This window comes from Ambystoma mexicanum, chromosome 8 (assembly GCF_040938575.1).
Source record: "Ambystoma mexicanum isolate Mex_15411 chromosome 8, UKY_AmexF1_1, whole genome shotgun sequence".
Classification (NCBI taxonomy): domain Eukaryota; kingdom Metazoa; phylum Chordata; class Amphibia; order Caudata; family Ambystomatidae; genus Ambystoma; species Ambystoma mexicanum.
The window spans coordinates 1,606,238,374-1,606,261,633 of NC_090929.1; the positions used below are offsets into that span (position 1 = coordinate 1,606,238,374).

The following is a 23,260-nucleotide window of genomic DNA, read 5'->3' on the forward strand; positions in this document are numbered from 1 at the left end:
TGAACACGCAAATATAAGTATACACCTTGCGAGTGACAACAACGAGGGCAGGAGCAAATGGTGTGAATACGGTATGTGTGAATGAAAAGTGCAATAGGCCACGTGGCAGGTTTTGATAACAGCATTAAGAAATATAACGAGGAAGAATATAAGAATGTGGGATCCTTTCTGAGTAAGGGGAGATGGTGGTGCCATATTTCTACTGTGTCGCGAGACTATAAAAGAAGGACCCCCATATAAATAGAGTGCACAGATTCCTGTGCCCAATATATTTCAGGTGGGGGAAGAAAGACAAATAGTGGTCGATATTTAGGCTTTTTGTTTTAATAGTCGTGTTAGTGTATTAGCATATTGTTGTGAAAATAATTGAAGGCCAAGAGAGGGGAAGGAGTGTGGGTGCTAGCCGTGTGAAGTGAGAGTGTTTTCTTCCAGGGGAGTGGAGTGTGCATAGGGGGCAACAGGAAGGGGGAGCAAAGGACTGGTAGTGACATTTGCGATATAATTGTGCATGCTGTGTAAATTAAAAGATTGTTTTGCGAGCACGACGATTGTTAATATGGGGGTAACAACTCTGATGGATTATATGTACAATGTGTTTCCCTTATATAAGGATAAAATTGAAAAGTACCAAAAGCAATGAGACAAAAGGGGGGGATACCCCAACTACTGGCCAGAGCAGGGCACTAATAATAGAGGGATTTTAGAGCATATGATTACATTTTTAACCGCTAATTATAAGGGTAACAACTTCAAAAGAGAAAAGAGATTATATAGAGCTGTGGTAAATGATACAGGATACGGACGACTTGGATGGGGGCAGACCCCAGGGTAGCGAAGGCACCACCCTAGAGGTGGCATGTGCTGGAGTGCCGGTTGAAGTGCCAAAGCACTTGTCTGGAGAAGGAATTTACCTGCTTGTTGCCCACCCGGCCACGGGATACACAAACCCAGCATATGTGCCTGCATCCCCCACTGCCCCACCCCCATATCGGCGAACACCTAACAGTTCTCTACCACAGGAAGCCTCTACCACAGGAGAGTAAGCTACAGAAAGAGTTAAAGGAAGCCTTAGAAGTAGCAGAAGCAGAGTTGGCCCGATTGAGGACAGTAGCGGAAAAGGGGAACGGAAAAGCGGGTGGACCAAATGAGTGGAGGGCTGGAGATATTTTGTTTAAGCTTGATAGTACCGCAATAAAGTATGCACACACTGAGAAAGGGAAGGGACGCGATAGCAGGGCAGAAAGTGTAGGGTACCGAATGGTGAGGTCAGGTAGGGATGCGGGTGCTCAATTGCAGGAAGAAGACTGGGATAAAGTAGACGAGTTTGAGGATGGGAAAGAGGAAGCGCAGAAGGAATATGTGATCACACCAAGAGTGGAGAGTTTGTGGGGACCACGTTTGAGGAACAGATACGGGCGGGTAGCAGTGTCACAGAAAAAGGGAAGTCATGGACAGAAGGCGAGACAAAGGGTGGGCACGCAGATGCCATTGCTACAGAAGGGCCTTGTGGAAGCACATTATGTGACATAGGCTCAAATAGATAAGAACGATATGATTAAAGCACTCCCGTCCCTCATCAGAGGGGCTGGCAAGTGGATATATGCGCTCAAGAAGTAGACAGTGGTAATTCCCCTAGCGTTGGGAGACATGAAATGTTTGCTCGTTGCTATTGTGGGAGATCAGGCTGGGGAAGTGTGGGTTAAGGCAGGGTATCCAGCGGTGAACTTAGATGATGATGCACACAATGGGGCACCCTTTCATGATGTAAGGGCACATGTATGGGACGCGCTGCGGTGGAGACACCCTGAAACACCAGATTTCCAGTCTATCATGCAGTATACTATGAGCGACGATGAGGAGGGCGGAGACTGGTGACCAGTGGGACTGATCAGTTCCCCTTTTCTATTTCGTTATAAAAAATGGATTGCCCAAGGAAGTTCAGAAAGCACTTGAAAAGATAGCGGGTAAAGAAGTAAGAGGATGCGCTGTAATTCAAACGATCATAATACACCACTGTAAAAGGATTAAAGAGCAAGAAAAGGAAACGGCTCAGTGATTACAGGTTGAGGAAGCAAAGCTGGTGCAGAAAATGTTAGCTAAAATAGCAGTTGAAGGAACAGTAACAGTGAATACGCAGGCAGATTTGGCAGAATAGGCTGCAGCACGTACAGACGTGAAAATAGCTGCGTTCTGGCCAGGGTGAGAAAAAGGTCAGTGGGGTGGCAGACCTCAGTTTCGGTACCCTGAATGTCAACAGGGAGGTCAGCTGCAAGGGGGGGTGATGTTCCCAGGGGATAGAGGGGGGTTGGGTGGTGTGGGACCCCAAGGTAGGATGGGACCTTCTCAGTGTTGGAGCTGTGGGAAGGGGGGGCATTTTGACAAAGAATACAGGAGTAGGCAGGGGGATGGATATTATCCATATGCCAACACCAGTCCCGCACCACCACAACCCTATGGTTTCCAGCCTCCAAGAGTAACTTCCATACCCTATGAGGTACACCAGGCCTATATGCAGTTACCGCCTCGACTCCGACACCAGCAGCAACCAAATGTACACAATGCCCAACCACAAGCAGCTCAGCAGAACCCCATGCATGGAGGCCAAGTATTACACAAGCAGTACCCAATGGGACAGTAGCGCCTTATCGGGGGGTCAGCGTTGTGGGAGGCAACCTTTGATATTCCCAGGCACCAGCACATATCAAGATTAGGGCAGCCCACAGAAAGCTCTTGCATGTCCAGTTCTGTCAAGCAATTCATCTTTATGATCGACACGGGTGCCACTAAATCAAGCATCAGAGAAGGAAACTTTCCATTATCAGGTGAAACTCTTGACACGCAGGGATTCTCTGGGGCTGTCGCCACGGTTCCCTATACAGAGGAGGTAGCGATTAAAATAGGGGAAGGTGGTGCGTGCACCCTTATTGTATTCAGAATCACCCCCAATACATTTGTTAGGTCGAGATTTACTGAGTAAGCTGAACATGACCATATCCTTCACAGATCATGGGATAGTGTGTGTACCACCGCAGGCATGTATGCCTTGCGGGAAATGGTTATAATACACGCCAGAGGGGGAGAGGTGGTGGGCCCGGTTATGACTGTTTATGGTATAACAGGTCTTCTTGACGCACTGCCCCAAATCGGAAGGCATGTTGGAGGGTGCCAGCTGATTCAATTTTTTGACCTATGGTGACTTCCGAGCTTGTAGAAAGAACAATACTTTCTCTAGATATACAGGGTCTAGTGGTGTCAGCTAAGAGGATTGTTGTGGTCCAAACCGACCCTGATGGGTGTGAATGGCGTAACGTGTTGTGCATTGACCCAATGTTATCCCTCAAAGAAGTGACAGATGATGAATTGTTTGAGGACCAGGTAGATGATGGGAGATTGTGTTAGCAATTTGCGTCCCCTGTGACATTATGGTACAATATCAAAGAGTGCAATGTTCCTTGATGGCCCTTGTGGAACCACCGCCATTTACTGAGACAGGCTTAGAGCAGGTTCCGGAGAAGCTATGGGTGTTACGCTCACCTGGCTCCCACAGAGGCGTCGATCGGAACTGGACAGCTGCGGTCTCCACCAATGTGACGCGAAGGGTCGAGATGACTGAGTGGACTGGTCTGGCCTAGCTTCGTTTGCTTGGTCCATAGGAATATTCTTTGGATGGTTTGAAAAGATGAGCTCTCCATCCTGCATTGAGCGCAGGGGCGCGTTGATAACCAGTTGCTTCACTGGCTCGAAGGAATTGGTGAGTTCCAGAACAATATTGACTCTGAGATTCCCGGCAAGACGCCGTAAGTATAAAGTTCGTAAGAGTTCAAATGCCTGACTTTCACTCTTGTCCGATTCCTTGCAGGTTGGAGCTTGACCCTAATGAAGAGTTCCTCGTGGTAACCGGTTGTATTCTGGTAAGGATTTGTATTTTCCAACACAGTTCGATAAAATAATGTCAATATGTAACCTGTTGCTTTCTCCCTTATTCAGGCGCTGAGAGAAAGTATGAAGTCTTGGGGAATAATACCTCCGGCGGTAAAATCAGGTAAGTCTATTGTGTTGAGGAGGGTTCCCCTTGTTAGTCCTTTTGTTTCACCTTGCTGTCCTTTTGTTTCCCTTTAGGGGCCGGGGTTCAGCGAAGATGCAGTGGAAGCTGTGCCGACCCGTGAAGAGGAATAGTACCCCCGTGGTAAAATCAGGTAAGTCTATGGGGGGTAACTAATATTCCTCTGTGTATTCCCTTGGCTCACCTTGCTGTTCTTGTCTTCTCCTTAGGTGCCTGAGTGCGGCGGGAACATGCGGGAGGATGCAGTGGAATGTGAAGATGCTGCGAAGGGCGGTGAGTTCAGCACGGCGCTGCAGCAGGTGAGGCGGCGCGCATAAAATAACTTCTTTCTTCCAGCTCAAAGGCGTGATGGATCGGGAATTCAGGTAAGGATTAAAGGTATTGCTCTTGTTATAACCTTTTCTCCTTCTTTCTCCCTTTTTCTAGGAGCTCCAAACTCGAGGCGGGCGTGGCTGAAGGCTGGATGCAGACTTGCAGGCACGGTGAGCGTTACGCTGATGGATGCAGAATAACGCGAAGCGTGTGCTGCTCTTCAGGCGTGGTTTAAATAGCCTCCAAAGTAGTCCCAGGTAAGTATTCCTCCCAATCCCCGCCCGAGTAAAAAATAGTCCCTAAGTAAAGTAGTCCCTTCCAAGCCTCTTTTGGCTTGGAGCTCTTGCAGCATGGTCTGCATCAGGTAAGTTTTAATCTATGAGCCTGGCGCCTATGGCGCCAGGACTGACTCTCCATATGAGCCTGGCTCCATGGGCGCCAGGACTGGACCCAAATAGCCCCTAGCAGGGGTTGTTGGGCTTGCTTAGGATAACTTGATGCCTGGTTCCAGGGTTGCTGGACGTGGTCTGGGTCCCCGGGGGTAGGCATCATGACAATGGGCAGCTAACGCACATGACATAGGGCTTTTACACAGTGTGGCCCCAGGTCAAAGAACACTTAAACTAGGGGCCATGTTGCCACAAGAAAAGCAGTATACATTGTCCAAAGAGGCGGAGGAGGTAATACGAGACACCATTGTGGCACTGTTAAACCAGGGGATAATTGAACTTTCTACCTCCCCATGTAAGGCAGAGATATACCTGATTAAAAGGCAAAACGAGGAAGTTGGTGGATGATACATGATCTTCGTCCTCTAAATGATATTGTATAGGCAAAATTTCCTGTAGTTCCTAACCCTGCAACAATCTTATACAGCATTCCCAAAGAGGCCACCCACTTTACCGTGGTGGACCTCATGAATGCTTTTTTCTCTGTATCCTTGCATCCCGACTAGCAGAGCCTCACTGCTTTTTTGCATGGGGGAATGCGATTCAAGATTACCTCAAGAGTACTGTGAGTCCCCGACTATCTTGAACACGATTTTGCATTCTGGCCTAGGGAACGTTCAGATGCCTAGTACCACTATACAGTATGCAGATGAACTGCTAGTGTGTAGTGAGAATTAACAACAATGTAGGAAGAATTCTGTCACTCTGTGGCAGCTTCTTGCTATAAGGGGTACAAGGTAGACAAGACAAAGGTGCAGTATTGTCTCCAAGAAATATTGTACCTAGGACAGCTCATATCAGTCCATGGGAAGAAAATTATAACTGACCATGCTGCATCGGTGCGCAGTGCCCCCCAGCCCAAGACTGTTAAGGAGATGCAGACCTTTCTAGGGTTCTGTAATTACTGCAGAGCATGGATTCTGGACTACACAGCGTATACCAGGCCTATGTTGCAAGCACTTAAGGAGGAACAAAAGAATGACTATAAACTTACATGGACGGAGGACATGCTTACTAATGTTAATGATCTAAGACATTGATCTCCACTACCCCTGTGTTAGCAGCCCCAGATTAACTGCAAGAGTTTAACTATTTTCCCATTTGAATGGACAACTGATGACTTTGCTGCTCACTCAGAAGAGCACGATGGGCCACAAGCCATTAGCCTACTACAGTGGGGTACTGGACTTGGTGATGCAAGGCCAGTTCCCATGCGAACAGGCACTTGCTGCTGCTGCGTTTGCAATAGAAAAAAGTTCCATGATCGTTATAGGCTGCTCCTTCACATTGTATGTGGAGAATGCGGTTTCTGCCAAGTTGGAGCGATCGAAAGAGTACCATAACCGGGCAGCAAGCGTCTGCATATGAGGTCATTCTGTCCAATCCTAACATACATATAGTTCGGTGGAAAACAGTGAACGCATCGAAATTTTTATGGAAAATGTTTACTGACGGAGATATGGTAAGGCATATGGTGTGACATTTGAAGGGGAGGAGGATGGCATCGCAAAGACGAGAGATAGTGCCCTTGAGGGGGGGGGGATTCTTTTCATTGACGGGCCAGCAACAATTGATCAGGGGACTAGTCTGAGACATCCTGGTTTGGCCATTGTCCGCTTAGTAGATGGAGTGTACGAGGTAGTAGTGAAGAACAGATTGCCCAAGCACTTTTTGGCCCAAGCAGCGGAACTCATTGAGGCACTACAGGTGTCTCAGAGGTGTAAGGTGATGATTTATTCTGACTCGGCCTACGTCACCAGCATGGTACAGTCAAGTCTTGCATGGTGGAAAAGAAGGGGGTTTAGGAGGGCTGTTGGATTCCCAGTGCAGCATGCATTATTGCTACATAAACTCATTGAAGCTTTATCTTAACCATTTATTGTACTGGTGGTAAAATGCACTGCCCATAATAATGATACAGACATGGTTTCACTCAGTAACACAGCAGCCAAACAAGTGGCATATCTCCCAGTATGGCAGGTTTCAGAATACCCAGTACTCGCACAGAGTGAGGAGCAACTACCAGCATCTTATAATTCAATGCACAATTGATTGAGATATAGGGCTGCGCTTCAGAGGAAGAGAAGCTTTATGGTTCAGAAGGGAGTGTAAACATTCCCCTACAGATTGATCACATTCCATCGGCTGCATCACCCGTCTCATATATCGAAACAGCATATTACAGCAGACATACAGGAGGACTGGTTTCTCCCCAATCTTCAGGAGGAACGCACTAAAATGGTTATTCACTGTGCGACATGTCAAAGCACTGGACTTACCTTAAGGATGGTTCAAGGCACTCTGCTCCGCCCTGCTGGGCCATTCCACGCGTTTCACATAGATTATGCAGACATGGGCAAAAGATATAATGGGTCGCACTACATGATAGTGGTTGAATGTCCTTTTCTCAGTGGGTGGAGCCAGGTCCTTGTGCACATCCAGATGCTAAGTGCGCATCAGAATTCTTGGTTAGGGAGGGTTTTCTGCGCTGGGGAGTGTGTGATGTACTAAGGTCCGACAACGGTATGCACTTTTTAATAAATTGTTTAAGCATAGGGTGTGCATGATTTGCCACCCCAAGGCCAACGGAATTGTGGAGAGGATGAATGGATTACTGAAGAGCAAGTTGCCTAAACTCTGTACCACAATGAAAAATAATTGGGTGCATTGCATACCTCTTGCGTTGTTTAGCATGCGCATGCAGCCCTGTAAGGATCATGATCTGGTAAGAAGGCTTAGAATGCACATGCCCCAATCTCCCATAAGGAAAGCATCAGATGCTCAAAGGATTGCATCTTGCTTAAGGGGAAGAGTTTGAGCTATTTGGTTGCTCTAATAAAAGCCATAAAATGTATTTCCCGACAGATAGCACCACCGAGGACTGAAGACACCACCTGTGCCATGCTGAATGCACCTACAGCATCACCTCCTCTCCAGCTGTTCCCCGGTGATCATGTTTTTGTAAGAAACTTTTTTTCGCTGGTGGAGTGAGCCTAGATCAAATGTCCACTTTGAGGTTGTTTATGCTACTACCCTTGCAGTAAAATTTTGAGAGCTGCGATATTGGGTGCACCTGTCAGATATCCGTAAGGCACCCCAAGATACACCCTTGGTCCAATCTTAGTGAAAAATAACAGACACAAGGTCTGAATGGAGCAGCGTGCCATGACATTGCCCCCTCAATAATAAAGATAAAACGCCCCATAATACATCAAAAGTGTAGTGCCTCCATGAGCTATGTGCTAGAGGAAGAGAAAATAAAAATAAAATAATAATGAGTGTACGATAGTATGTAGTTCTGCTTCAAACAGATTTGAGGAGCTGTCACATATTGGGTGCTCAATAAGTATGCAAGTATACTCTCTCCATCTCTTTTTCTATCTTCCTCTTCTTTCTTGTTTTCTTTCTTTTGTTCGCTTCTGTCAATTTTTCGTGGTTTACAGAATGTATACAAGAATACCTAATGGGTCCAGTTATAAATATAATCATTTGAGTACGGAAATGTTCTCATATATCAATATGCTCTCAATCGTGTTATTGTAATCTGTATTATATTACTGGATTGTTTGCAATGTTATGTTTGGGTTGGGAATATATCTACAGGCAGTTTAATATGGGGTAAAGATATAAAAGGGGGGATGTATACACACAAATAGCATTCATATTTATTGATATATGGTAATGTTGATAATACTATAAATGTGTCAATAGCATGCACAGTAACAGTATCTGGAACAAATGACACCACGGCCACGTTCCCAGATATAAAGATGCAAGATATGAGAATGTTTGCTAAAGTATTCACGTTGTCATTATTTCCTAATGTGTCTTCAAATATAAGTTCAAATTCACATGAACCGTATTAACAGACAAGCCAGAAGAGCAAAGTATGACCAATATGAAGTGCTTGGGTTTGATGTAATGCAAGATGTGCACCATACAGAAATAAGTAACAGCTGGTATGGAGATATGAGCTCAGTGGGGAGGGAGTTGTATGTTCTAAGGGTGGTGTTGTATGTTGCTTGATAAGAGCGCACCGGGTGCCCCTAAGGTTTTAATGCCGCCAGAAACTCCAGCTTTGGAGGCACAATGTTTGGTTCATCTAGCATTGTGCAGGCAGTGAATCACTTTCCAGGCACGAAGCATACAGCTACAGATAATGGGCCCTGATGAACTGCAATGCGCCCAGAATCTTAAAAGTGTCAAGTGTTCACAAAGACTCCATTTGAAGCTGAAAGGTGTGAAATTCACGGCAAGCAGGTGGCAGGAGACTACAATGAGCTCCATTGCAGGAGGGCTTGTGGTGTTTGGTAAAGAAGTTCTTGAAAAAGTGAACGAAGTGTGCAGGCAATACTGAAAAAACTGGATCGAGGTGTTGGACAAACCAATTAAAGTGCACAAACAGGAAAAATACGGACTATGTTTCCATAATGAAGGAAGTGTTCTAGTGGGGGCCAACAGCAAGTGAAACAAGACTCATTCCAGACCTTACAAAGGGCACATCAGCAGTGATGGACAATAACTGGGTATGTGGTCAATTTCTGCACCATCATGGAGGGGTGTCATGACCCTTGCCCCTGGCCCTCACTGGCAAGTCAGTCTTCCGGTGAGGGCCAGGTGAAAGGCCTTAAAACCTCATCCAAGACTCTCTTGGAGTCAGTCCTGGCGCCTCTGGCTCCAGGCTCATAACCATCATGAAGACCAACATTAGAATGGGACTATTTACTTGGGACTATTTAACTTGGGGGGGCTCAGCCAACATGGAGGCGCACACATAGCTCAGTTACAAGGAACTGAGCTATGCGGTCTAGTCTTTTGGGTGTGGCAGGCCTGGGACTACTTTACCTGGACTACTTTGGGTGTGGCAGGCCTGGGACTATTTTACCTGGACTACTTTAGCTGAGACTATTTAAACCACACCCAGACAGCAGAACATGCTTTGCGTTATTCTGCTGTGGGCAGCGTAACGCTCACTGTGTCCAGTTCATTGATGCCAGTTTACCTGAAACCAAGGACCTGCAGAGAGAGAAAGAACACTACGAAACTTACCTGGAACAGTATCCTGTCTTCAATCCATCGCTGACTTCAGTTCCACTCACCTGAAGGTACGAACTCCATCATCCGGCACTGCATGCATCCTGGAATACCATAACCTGGAAAGTGGAGAAACAAAGACAGCATTACTAAGCTTTTACTCGCGTTTCCTCCCGAATGAAGAAAGCCACACATTCTTACCTGGGTAGTCATCACCTGGTCAGTATCATTGCTGGAACATTACGGCACTCGGCGAGGAACATCGCAACCTGCAAGGAGAGAAAAGACACAGGCTAGTAATATAAAAGGCGAAACAGCGCCGCGCATCACTCACCGGAAAGCATCACGCACACCGCGCTTTCGCCTACCGGCCCATGCTCATCTTCAAACTGCATGACAACACCAAAATACCTTTCCATACCTAAAAGGAAAGAAGCAAGACATTATTATTCGAACTAAACGGAACATAAGAACTGCATATAAAGACTGTAAAGCAGCAAACCTAAGGAGTCGCAGCAGGCCTGGATTCCCACAGGGGGGCTTGCACCAGTGAAGTAACTTGCTCGCTGCTCGCCCCCACATCTACACGCCCCTGCCACGAGGAGCAGGACGGAGAATCCACCGTTTACAATATTAAGGTGAGGAGAAGGCCCAAGGGGAGGAAGGAGTTGAGGCCAAGGGAGGTGGGAAAACAAAGACAATCTGGTATTCAATCCAGCTCTCCTATATTGCAGACCCATCTTTAACCAGAGGCATTACCAAAGGGACCGGGAGAGGTTTTGAGAGTGCAAATCATCCAACCAGGGCTGGGAGGCATCCCCGTGGATACCAGGTGAGCGTAACAGAGGCACTTGCTCATTGACCATGCTGCACTCTGCTCTTCTAGTGATCCCCGAAGCACATCTAATAGTGGGATCCCAGGGCACGTCTGCCCCAACGATAGAGCCAGTGATGAATGCCCTGACTCTAATCCCAGTGTCACCTCCCATATTTCATATCTTGCCTGGGCAGAAAAAGGGAGAAAGATGGCGTGGAAGGAGATGGTTCAACGATCTTTCACAAGACCCATCACAATTGCTCAAGGAGATACCAGATCAATATACACTGTTCAGTAAGGAGGAAACGTTTTTCGACTCCCTTCTGTTGCTCGGGGCACAAACAGCTGCAAATGTTAAGTGGCTTCAGATCATCCGCTGGGAGGTGATATAGTTGGCGAACAATACAGAACAAGGACCTAACGCCATAACAATGGAGATTCAGGTGACCCAGCTGATGATGTTACAGAACCGCTATGTTCTGGATCTGCTTACTGCCATGGAAGGAGTGGTTTGCATAAAATAGGGGAGTCCTGTTGCACATATGCACCTCCCAATGATGCGGACAATGGCTCCCTCTCAAATATAATAGAGGCCCTGCACAACCTTGGTACCCACAAGCAAACTGAAGCTGGGATACAAACTAATGACTGGTTTGACTTACTTTTTTTTTCCTGGGCACCATCATGGATGGGAGCTGTAGTAAAGTTGCTGGTTCTGTAGAAATGTAAATGCAACTATGCCGTCTGATTATATATTGGCCTAAGCGCACTCGTATCACTTCCGTATCATGAAACAATGTTGCAACATGTGAACCTAAAACCATTGCTTGAGAAGCCATTTTTGTGTAAGGAGGCCATTTTAAGTTTTTTTTTCTGCTCTCTGCTCATCCCATATATACATTCTGGTTTTCAGCTTGCGCGCAGTAACCGTCCGTTGCTTGAACTTTGAGTTGCTTACATAGCTTGGAATGCCAGGCTGCCACATGAATTGTTTTGTCTTACAATGAGAGAACCTTGAAGCTGTACATAAGCACGAGAAATCAGCAAACCCAGGTGCCGTCCTGTCTAGGTAGGCCATTATGGCAGGCAGCTAGAAATAATTATACATGGTTGTATGTGCTCTTCCACAGGAGTTGTTATTCATTTCTGCTTCAGAACTGTCTGACCTTAGAACTGAAAGATAACATTAGCTGGCGAAGCAAGGAATGCCGTTCGTTATAGGGAACATGATATGTCTTTCTCCGACCAGATGCACCCGGTTCTCAGATAGTAAATTGTCTTGGCACTGTCGGCAAGAATGTAGGATGTCCCATTGTAATGAATTACGCAGTAACCCCTTGAACTCTAGCCTGATGATGTCTGAACAAAGGGGGCCGGGCAATACCTTCTAATGCTGCGAAGTTTGCTATATATGTTTGTGTGTTGAACTGATGCTCGCTCTCTCACCTCACAGGGTCTGCCTTTCACATCGTGGGGCGGGCGCTGAGATCCATTTGATCAAATGCTGTTACTGAACAAATATATTTGACTTTGAATCCTCGTGACTGGCGTGTCAGTATATGGTTGGATGCCTTAATTCCAGTCTTTGATCCGCCAGTTCTGGCGATCGTGTTTGTGATTTTTTGCACATGCCAGTTGGGTCTCTGATGCTGTGCAAAAGCAATGCCTAGTACCGAAATGATGATGGTTTTGACTGGGGCACATGAGGCACCTTGTGGTACAAAAGAAAGCGTAGTACAAACAGATGACCCCAACCCTGAACGGTTAGATTACCCCAGCGCCTCCCACCCCCAGGTACTACTACCACTCCTCCCCCATTTCCTGAAAATTACACGGAGCAATGGGTGGATCTGGGATGTTTGTTTGTTTGTTTGTTTGTTTGTTTATTTATTTGTAGAGCGCTCCGGACCCGTGGGTAAAAGGGCGCTTAAGGAATCGGTTACAGGCATAAGATAAGCATTTACAGATGTACCTATATGACATGTTCACCAGAGCAGTACGCGCAAGCAGGCAAGATTTTAAGAGCAGTATGTAAAGCATGGGTACCTAAAAAGGGCACACTGCCATATGAAGAAGCAGAAAGGTTGGAGTGGAAAATAGGGCTGAAAAGTGATAAGGAATTATTGGTAGGAGAGTTTGTTCATTTACGGTTAACTAAAGGGGAGAATGTTGGGTGACAGGGTCGCTCACCCCAGGCTGCCCTGAGATTTCAGATACGGCAGAGGCCTAGAAGTGTTGTGTAGTTGCTAATGGAGACTGCAGGGAAGAAGAGGGATAGCTGTATAATTACAGGCCGCTGGGGTAGAGGCGAAGCGCCATCATAAATATGGCAGTCATTTTAGAGACTAGGCGTAGTGCTACAATGCAGCCTGGCAAGTAGGCCCATGCTTGCAAATATAGAATTAAATGTGTCCAGGGCTTGTGTGGGAAAGGGGCCAGGTCCGTGCAAATAAGCAATCGTATCTTAAACAGAAAGGCACCCTTGCAAGGCCATGTGGTGGGCGAGAGCTTTTTGTATTTTGTGAGCAGTTTTTCCAAGAGAAGGGGGGCACCAGCCTCCGACCTTCACAAGTCTCAGCTGGAAGTTATGGCTCCCAGATATCGCTCATCCCAGGCCCCCTAAATTCCAATGTACCAGCTAAACTCTGATCATAAAACTGTTCAAACCCCAATTGATTAGCAAACATCAGAAAGAAAGGCCAAGCCGCCTTCATCTTCAGGTCACCTGATTGTACTGCAATGTGCCGGGAGGGGCAAAACAACAAATCTAAAAAAAGAGTGGGAAACCTTGGATGGGTGCCGACGTGTCTGGAATCAAACTTGGGTTTGTAAAATATAACGACCTCAAACTCTTCGCTTAACTCTTGTCTGTAGTAGCAGGTGCAGAAATAGAGAATACAGTGTTTCTTTGTTGGTGAAAAATATTTGACTAACTTCATGTTCAATGACGTCTGAAGAGGAGCCCACGTTGAAGATGAACAGAAGAGGCTTAGACCAATACTCTGGCATCCCTTATGGAGCAGGTAGCCTATGAATAGGGTCTCACCAACCAGCCACTTGGATTTGTACTATATGTAATTACGTAATTGATGACGTTGTATGCCTTTTTAAAGTGTAGGTTGTGCCTATTTTGGCAGAACTTTCGGAGGCAGCAGAGCTCCTTGCTAGCGCATCTTTATTTTTGGAGAAATAAAACTTGTTGTTCTCGCAAGAAGTGTGCTGGCCTTTTTTCCCTAGTGGGGTGCATTCTTTCTGGTGTGAGCATTGAGGGTTTATCTACAATAATGCGGGTGCCCTGAATATAAGTTGCTAGCTGCTTTGCATAAAAACAAAGTGCATTTTGAGAACGTAACAATGGCCACGATTTCCTTTTTTATTTTATTTTTTATTTATTGTGCATTCGTAAGGCACTTATACATCAGGAAAATGTGTTTCAAAGCGCCCACAGGGCGAAGGGGGCGGGAACATGGGAACAAAGGCAAACATAATAAACAGATGAACAGGAAAGGGGAGGTCCTAGTGGGCCTTGTGAGCATTCAGAATGTGCAAGTGCAGAGAGCGAGGGAAGGGACAGGGAAGGGGGGTAAGTGCTAGGAGTCCCACAGAGGGAAGTTTCAAAGAGTAAGTTGTGTGCAACAGTAAGTGCCTGGCAGAGATCGCTTGGTACAAAGTGATCAACTGCCAATAATAAGTGCAAGCCAGTGAGAACACAAGCCAGTGGGTGCCCAAAGGCAAGTGCTGGGATGGGGCGGAAGGCTGAGCGCGACTGCAGAAGGACATGTCCCAGGCCACCAATGTCAGCAGCGGTGGGTTATTAGCAAGGGAGTTAGAGGGGGAAGGAGGAGAGGAATAGGAAAGTCTTGAGGAGCTTCTGAAATCTGAGGAGATCAAGACGGATAGGAAGGGAGAGGCTGTTCCAGAGGAGGGAGCCAGCCGAGGAGAGAGATCTGCCACCAGCTCGCTGCTTAGAAAAGCACCTTAGAAAAGCACCTGAAATGCAGAGAGTTAGAGCCGGAGGAACTTAAAGATCTGGAAGGAAAGTATTTGGTAAGAGCAAGTTGTAGATAGATTGGTCGTCGGCCCCAGACAGCCTTATGGATGATGCAGAGGGATTTGAATTTGATTTTTGCAGTGACCAGAAGCCAGTGGATGTTTTTAGAGCTGGAGGGATATGGTCCCTGGGCTTGAGTCCAAGGATAAGTCTTGCAGCCCTATTCTGGACAAGCTGGAGGGGGCGCTGAGAAGAAGAGGGTAGATTGAGGAAGAGGCAGTTACAGTAGTCTAGCCTAGAGAGTCCCAGAGCTCTAGAGACATTGAGCTTCTGGGGAAAAGTGAGGAAAGGAAGGATATCTCTGAGGAGGTGGAGTTGAAAGTGGGCCTTCTTGGCAAGGTCCAAGATGTGAGGGAGAAAATAGAGAGAGGAGTCGAAGATGACTCCAAGGTTTCAGGCTTCAGATGCAGGAGAAGCGACGGAGCCCATATAGGGTGGCCAGAGTGAAGGGAGGAAAGACAATGTCTGTGCTATTAATTCAAACATGCATTCCTTCTGAGCATGCAATGCACACTCAATATGGTGCTCATTTCATCTGTCAGAATAGTCACCTTTACAGTAAAATGTTGGATATCACGCTGGCATTGAGAGTCGAGATTCACGCAGATTTCCAATGTACAGCAGATTTCAAACACACATGATTCAGGAGATTTGGGGAACTCTGGTGCAGAGAGCTTCATCCACTTGCGGGTGTGGGGGGTGTTAGGGCCTGGGTCTACACAGAACAGCGCTCAGGCAATATGATTCTTGCACAATTATAACGACTCTTCTGTGGATTGTGCCTTCCTTTCTCCTTCCTCAAACAAGAGCAAAGAAATTCTTTGATTTCACAGGCATTGAAATGTGCATACCATTTGTGAATACAGGAAGTACATAACAAAGCTTGGAAACTTACATCCTATCTCAAGATTTGCACAATTTCAAACAGGGGTGGAACAAGGTCATCAGAAATGGCACATCCATGATTGGCACATTGCAAGCCTTAGTACCAGGGATGTCAATTGGGAGTAACCAGGGGTCACAATTGTGACCTCTGGCAACTCCGGTGCGACCCCTGGCTCTGCCTCTGCGACCCCTGTTGTCTGCAGAGCCAAAGAGAAACTGAAAGTAAAGAGGGCTCTCAAATGAGAGCCTTCTTTAAATTAATTTCTTTTTGAAGTTAGACTGACTTCAAAACGAACCCTGGCTACGCACAGGACATGGAAGGCTCTGTCTCCCCTGCCCTGCGCATGAGAGGAATCAGAGCTGGTTCCTTGTGTACATGGAGCATCGGAGATAGGCCTGCCTGCAGAGGAGTTTCTCGTCGACCAGCAATGGATTTGGAAAAGGTAAGACAGTGTTTGTTTTTGTAAATGTGTGTGCTTGCATGCATGAAAGGGGGTGTGTGTATGCATATATGTATTATGTAATGTGAGTAAGTGCACAACGTATGGGTGGCTGGGCGTGTTAGTGAATGGTGGATGGATGCAGTGTAAATGAGCATGTGAATGGTGTGCTTGTGTTCAATACCTAGATTACTGACTTGTAATCTTCATTACTGCTAGCCTTGCTCTCCCTCGTCCCAGTGCTTGCCTATGAAGCACCTTGTTTCATATGTAAGTACTGCGACGAGGGACGTGGAGGTAATGCTGGGCTGAGTTTGGGGTTGGAGGAGGAGGGTTGGAGGGATAGGGAATGTGTCCGGAGGGTGGAGCAGGTGGGGGGCACGCTATCACGTAATGGGCATCCATGATAAAGCAGGCATGGTATGTGTTATTAGTGTCCAGACTCACATTTTGGTACAGCGAGTCTAGTCATTTCTTAATGTGGCATGACCATTTTACAGGGCATCTATAATAAGGTAAGCATGGTAAGTGTTTATTACCTGTCTAGACTTGTATTTCAGTTCAGTCAGTGTAGCTGTTTCTTACTCTGGCATGACATTTTTACAGGGCATTACTAATAAAGTAAGCATGATAACTGTTTACCACCTGTCTAGACTGGCATTTGGGTGCAGCCAGTATAGTCATTTCTTACTGTGTCATGGCATAATTCTCTGGGCATCTATAATATAAGCATCATAAGTGGTATTACATGACTAGGTTGTATGTGGCACTTAACAATAACTTCACATGGGACACACAAATGGCGACCAACATCTCCACATAACGAGGCGGACAAAACAGACAGAAATTACATGTAGATGGGAATAGTTTCTTACCTGTAACTCCATTTCTCCAGCATTGGTATCTTTCATGGATTCACATGCTTAAAATATTCCCCGTCGTCAGGCTGGGAATCCTCAGTAAATTATATAGACCTTTTCCATAGGAAACATTTCGACACTTTTGTGTCCTATCTACCCCGTTTTGGGCCGCGTACGCCTGCGTCACTAGGACGTAGAGGTATAAGTAGCCCCGCCCCCGCGGCTCCCTCAGATTTCGACCCCCAAAGTAGTATGGGGGGACATCTGGTTTGCATGCCAGGGGAGGCCAGCTGGCGCATGTGAATCCATGAAAGATACCAATGCTGGAGAAATGGAGTTACAGGTAAGAAACTATTCCCTTCTCCAGCATTGGATCTTTCATGGATTCACATGCTTAGAATAGATTGTACAGCAGTATCCCCATAGATGGAGGTGTGTATGCAAACCAATAACTTTATAACCATGAATGCATATTCGTCTTGGCTAGACTTCAAATCATAGTACATGAACAGCTAAAAAACAACACTTTAAAGTACATTAGCCGAAGGAAATACCCCCTTTACTGGGGCTTACCTTATTGAAACAGGTGCCGTAAGACTGCACAACCCATGTGTGTATCCTCAGCATGTTGTTGTTCGAGGCAATAATGCCGGGTAAACGTATGTGGTACCGACCAGGAAACCGCCTGACATATATCTCCCAGCAGAATCCCGGACCACAATGCCGCCAACGACGAAGCAGATCTCGTCGAATGGGCTCGTGGATGTCTTTCCAGCGGTTTACCAGCTTTTGAGTGGCAAAAAGAAATGGTAGATGACACCCAGCGGGACAGTCCTTGTTTTGAGATTGCTTTACCTTTAGCCGAAGGGCCATAGGCCACAAATAGCTGTCTTGTGTCCCTGAGATTTTGAGTGCGATGGAGGTAAAATTTCAGAGCCCTTCTCACATCCAACGTATGGAGAGTCCTCTCTGCAGCAGACGAAGGTGTTGAAAAAAACATCGGTAGCACCATAGAAGAGTGCTTATGGAAAATGGTAGGGACTTTAGGAATGAAATGAGGATTAGCAGCCAACACGACTATTCTTGAAAAACCTCAAAGATGGTGGATCGATCACTAACGCTTGTATTTCTGACAGACGTCTAGCCGAAGTAATAGCCACCAGAAAGGCCAGTTTCCATGACAGGAATTTCAATGACGATGATGACATTGGCTCAAAAGGAGCCTTCATTAGTGCTGCTAGAACCAGGTTAAGGCTCCAGATCGGAGGAAACTTCTTCTTAGGAGGAAAAGCTCGGAACAATCCTTTCATGAAATGTTTAATCAACCGGTCACTAAATAATGGAGTTCAATGTCTCTTCCGAGTAAATCTCGAAGTGGCCGCCAGATGCACTTTTATCGATGAAAAAGACAAACCTTTTTGAGCCAGGAGTAGCAAGTATGGTAGAAGCTGCTCCGGTGTGATGTGAAGTGGACGTAAACCTGGCTGATCCCCGCACCAAATACAGAATCTCTTCCATTTGTACGAATACGAAGCGTTCGTGGACGGCGCCCTCGCAGCTTGCAAAATGCGACGACAGTCCGGTGGAATTGCTAACGTACCAAACTCGGAGAAATCAGGAGCCAGGCTGTCAGATTGAGGCTGTCCGGGTCGTGGTGCCAAACCTCCCTTTTGTCCTGAGACAGAAGGTTCGGGATCCTCTGGAACCTCATGGGCTCCGCTGCTGAAAGATGGAGTAGATCGGAGAACCACACCTGTCTCCCCCAGTACGGGGCCACCAGCATCACCCGACATGGATATCTGTGAATCCATTGCAGCGTCCGACGTATGAGGTGAAACGGGGGGAACGCATACAAAAACTTGTCCGTCCACGGGAAGGAGAACGCTTCCCCCAGTGAGTCTTGTTATGGCCATCTGCTTGTGTATTGTGAGCACTTCCTGTTCTCTCTCGTCGCGAAGAGATCTAGAGCCGGACGACCCCACTTTTCGAAGACACAGTGTAGTTGTTGGTCGTTCAATTCCCATTCGTGTAGTCGATTCATCTCTCTGCTGAGAGAGTCTGCTTGCACGTTTTTGACTCCTGGTAAGTGGAACGCCAATAGATATATCCTGTGGCGGAGGGCCCAATGCCAGATCTCCTGGGCTTCGGTCGACAGAGTCCTGGAGCGAGTACCCCCCTGCTTTCTCAGGTAAAACATCATTGTCGTGTTTTCTGTCATTATCCGTACAACGGATCCATTTATGCGCGGCAGAAAAGACTTCAGGGCCCAACGCACTGCCCTTAACTCCAGCACGTTGATTTGAAGGCTGGACTCCTCTGATGACCACCGACCTTGAACCTGAAGGGAATCCAGATGAGCTCCCCATCCAGTCAGAGAAGCATCTGTCACCACCGTCATCTGGAACCCAGGTTCCAGTAAGAGCATCCCTCTTGTTAGATTTTTGGAGATTCTCCACCACTGAAGTGCCTGCACGAGCCTGCTGTTGATGGTCAATTTGTCCGACCAACGACCTTGACTCTGTGCCCATCGATCCATCTAGAATTCCTGAATGGGTCTCATGAAGAGACGACAATTGTTGATCAAGGGTATACAGGAAGCCATGGTCCCCAGCAGGGACATGTACCTTTTCACCGACACTTTGGTGTTGACTTTCCATTCCGATGCCTTGTGTCTTAGTTTCAGAACTCTTTCGACGGATGGTTTTACCAACCCTGACTGCATCTGGAACTCCGCCCCCAGAAAGACCAAGGTCCTTCATGGCGATAAGGAGGACTTTGCGAAGTTTATTCCCAAGCCCAAGCGCTGGAGGAGGGACATGGTGGCATTCAGACTTTCCCGTGCCCTTTCCGGAGATAAGCCCCTTACTAACCAATTGTCCAGATATGGGTACACATGATGACCTTCCTTCCGTAACCAGGCTGCCACTGGTGCCAAACATTTTGTGAACGTTCTGGGAGACGATTTTAGTCCGAATGGGAGGACCTTGAACTGATAGTGGGTTCGCCCGACGACGAACCGCAGAAATCTTTTGTGTCGACGCATCGGGATATGAAAGTATGCGTCTTGAAGGTCTAGCGACGACAAAAAATCTCCCGGTTGTATCGATCGGATAACCTCTTGCAGAGTTAGCATTTTGAATTTCAGATTCTTTAGCAGTTTGTTGAGAGCCCGTAGATCTAGAATGGGACGCCATTTTCCATTGGGTTTCTTGACCACGAAGTAACGGGAGTACACTCCCTTTCCTCTTTCGGCCACCGGGGCCAGTTCTAAAGCCCCTTTCTGCAGCATAAGCGTCACTTCCTGCACCAGTACCTGAAGATGGGATTGCGGCGAGAACACTGACGGAATGTGTGGTGGCTTGTCCTTGAACTGTAGGGAGTGACCCAGACGTATCGTGTTCAAAACCCATTGGTCCGTTGTTATGCGTTCCCACTCATCGACGCAACGAGACACTCTGCCCCCCAGGACGTCTCGAAACATGTCATTGCTGGGTTTTTGCCTGTCGATCCTTCGCCGATGAGGAGTAGGAGCCTCTCCTTCTTGAGGACTGGTAATCTCTGCCTCTACGAGTAGCTTGGGCTGCTCGTCTGTAGCCTTGGGAAGAGTAGGAGGGTCGACTGAAACCTCGGTCTCTAGGTGATCCAAACCGGGTGTTTCCGGAAGCACCTCCGAAAGGACGAAAGGAACGAACATTTCTGCCACGTTGGAGGGCTCCGAGTGACCGAGCAGTGTCAGAGTCTTCTTTCATGCCCTTTAAGGCTTCATCAACTTTCTCGCCAAACAGTTGTTACCCTTCGCACGGCATGTCCAGCACCTTGTATTGCACCTCTGGTCGAAAAGTCGTGCACTTAAGCCAGGCTTGCCTCCTTAACACTACGCCGTTATTAATTTGTTTAAATCCGGCCTCCGCCAGGTCGACAGCGATATTTATGGAGTGATTGGAGGCCTCTTCCCCTTCACGTATTAGTAGCATAGCGGATTTTCTGTGTTCCTCCGGCAGATGGTCTAAGATAGGAGCCAAACCATGCCACATCTCTCTATCATACCGTGCCATAATGGCCAGGGAGTTGGCTGCTTTCACTGTAGTCGCACCGACTGACAATACCTTCTTCCCAAACGCATCTTGTCTCCTGGCGTCGTTGTCCGGCAGGGTCGTGCATTTGTGTTGCAACCTCGCTTTTCTGGCCGCAGCAGCGGACACCACCGAATCCGGTGAAGGTTGAGACGTCAAGCATTTGGGGGTTGACTCCGGGGCCTTGAATTTCTTTTCTAACCGTCCTTTTATCGCCGGTTCTGAGAAAGGATGACGCATTGTCCTCAACCCCTCTTGCCAGACATGGTCCAAAATTGGGATGGCAAACATCGATTTTCTTCTCTTGCCCATATGATCTAAGAGAAAGCAATCTTTCTTCACTTCTTCCGGCGCCAGGCCAAATTCCGCACACGCTTTTCCCATCATTGCATGGAAGGCCCCGATGTCAACCGGTGGAGATGGTTGCGCCGGGCTCTTTGGAGGTTCCATCTCTGCATCTGACTCCCAAGTGGGGTCCCTTGAGGGGGATAAAGAGACGTCTGAAGGGACCCTTCACGCTCAGACTCCGACTCTGGCAGTCCTCCCTCCTCCGAGTGTGGGCAAGAAAAATCCTCCTCCACCGGGCAAGTTGTAGGTATTCTGGTCGTCGAGCGCAGAGCCGGGCCTGGTTCGGCGATGACCGGCGTAGCCTGCGGTACCGTCGGGACACCAGTGTGAGGCAACTGCGTGTCCAGACGCTGTAACAGCTTCTGCAACGTGTTCAACACCTCCAGGGACAATAGAGACTGGGGATTCAGCAAGGAAGAGGCGGTTGGGATGGCACTCCCACTCGGGAGTTCCGCCGAATGGATTGCACGTAACCCCAGATCAGTCGGCTGTACGATCGGACCACGGTCATGCTCCGTCGACGAGACAGAAAGGGCCGCTTCTGGCTGCAACAAGGCCTCAGGCAAGATCGGGTCGAAAACTGCAGCCAACCCACCAAAGGTGCCACTGTCGACGACGACATCTTCTCTATAACCGTTGTTTGACCCGCCGAAGTGATCGCGGGAAGAGCCGGCCCAGATGGTAAAGAAGATGTTGACGATCTGACCGTCGACAACGATGAAGTTTTTGGCACAGAGCCTTGTGGCGCACTCGCCGGTTTAGAACTCGGCTTGTGGGTCGACGACACTCGACTCGAGGCAGAGCCATGGCGGTCTCCCGAGGAGGATTTCAATTTCTTCTCCTTTTTTGATGAGGAGGAAGAAGAGGACGTTTTCTTTGACGAAGAGTCCCTCGCAGGATGTTTATCAGAGGAGTTTTTTTCCGATGAACGTGGTTTCTTCGTCGGGGGCTCTGCCGACGCAGAGCGACGAGGGGGTACCGGAGATTTAGATCTCAAGGCCATAGAGCCTACCTCCGATGCAGGGTACGCACCCGCCTCGTCATTGAGCCAAGTCACCAGGCGTCTGTTTCGGTCCTTCAGGGTCTTCTGGGAGAAGCCTTGACAGATCTCACACGTGTCGGCTGAATGATGAGGGTGAAGACAGTAAATACAGCCCATATGCCCATCACCTTCATAACTTTCTTAAGACCGCAGGTAGCACACGGACGAAACAACGCCTTTCCAGACATTTTCGAAGTAAGTCGAAGAAAAAAGAACGCCCAACCTAGCAAAAATAGTAGATACTCGAGGTAATCCCACTATTTTGGAAGACGGTTGAAATCTGAGGGAGCCGCGGGGGCGGGGCAACTTATACCTCTACATCCAAGTGGCGCAGGCGTACGCATCCAAAAACGACGTAGATAGGACACAAAAGTGTCGACATTTTTTCTATGGAAAAGGTCTATATAATTTACCGAGGATTCCCAGCCTGACGGGGAATATTCTAAGCATGTGAATCCATGAAAGATCCAATGCTGGAGAAGTTTTGTTTCAGCAATAGGGAGAGGCTAAAAAAGGACACTATACCTTAGCAATAATACCAGCAGCGGCACGCTGGAAGAGCGGTAACGGCCCGGGCCATCATTTATAGGAACAAGCGAAGTGAGGGCCTTTATGGACCCACTGGTGCTACTGGCCGATCTAGCCCACTGCAAAGCGTATTGTTGGTTTTAGCTCCACGAGGTAGTGCCTCAATATGGCAATAAAGTGTTTAAAAAAAAAAACAGGCCTAAAGAAGTGTGAGAGTATTGCACGAGAGTGGGACTAGACATGGAAGACGGGCTTCAGGTGGACACCAATTTCTCTGATGCAGATGGTGCAGGCCCAATAGGGAACCAGGAGAGGTGGGGGATGATGGAGAGGTATTTGCAGAGGAAGTAGGGCAGTG

At 47.5% G+C, this 23,260-nt stretch overlaps 1 protein-coding gene across 1 annotated transcript in view; it reads left to right on the forward strand.

The window, feature by feature from the left end:
* Positions 1–23,260, forward strand: part of LOC138473239 (caspase-3-like) — a 403,122-nt gene that overhangs the window by 296,271 nt on the left and 83,591 nt on the right. The window lies entirely within an intron of this gene.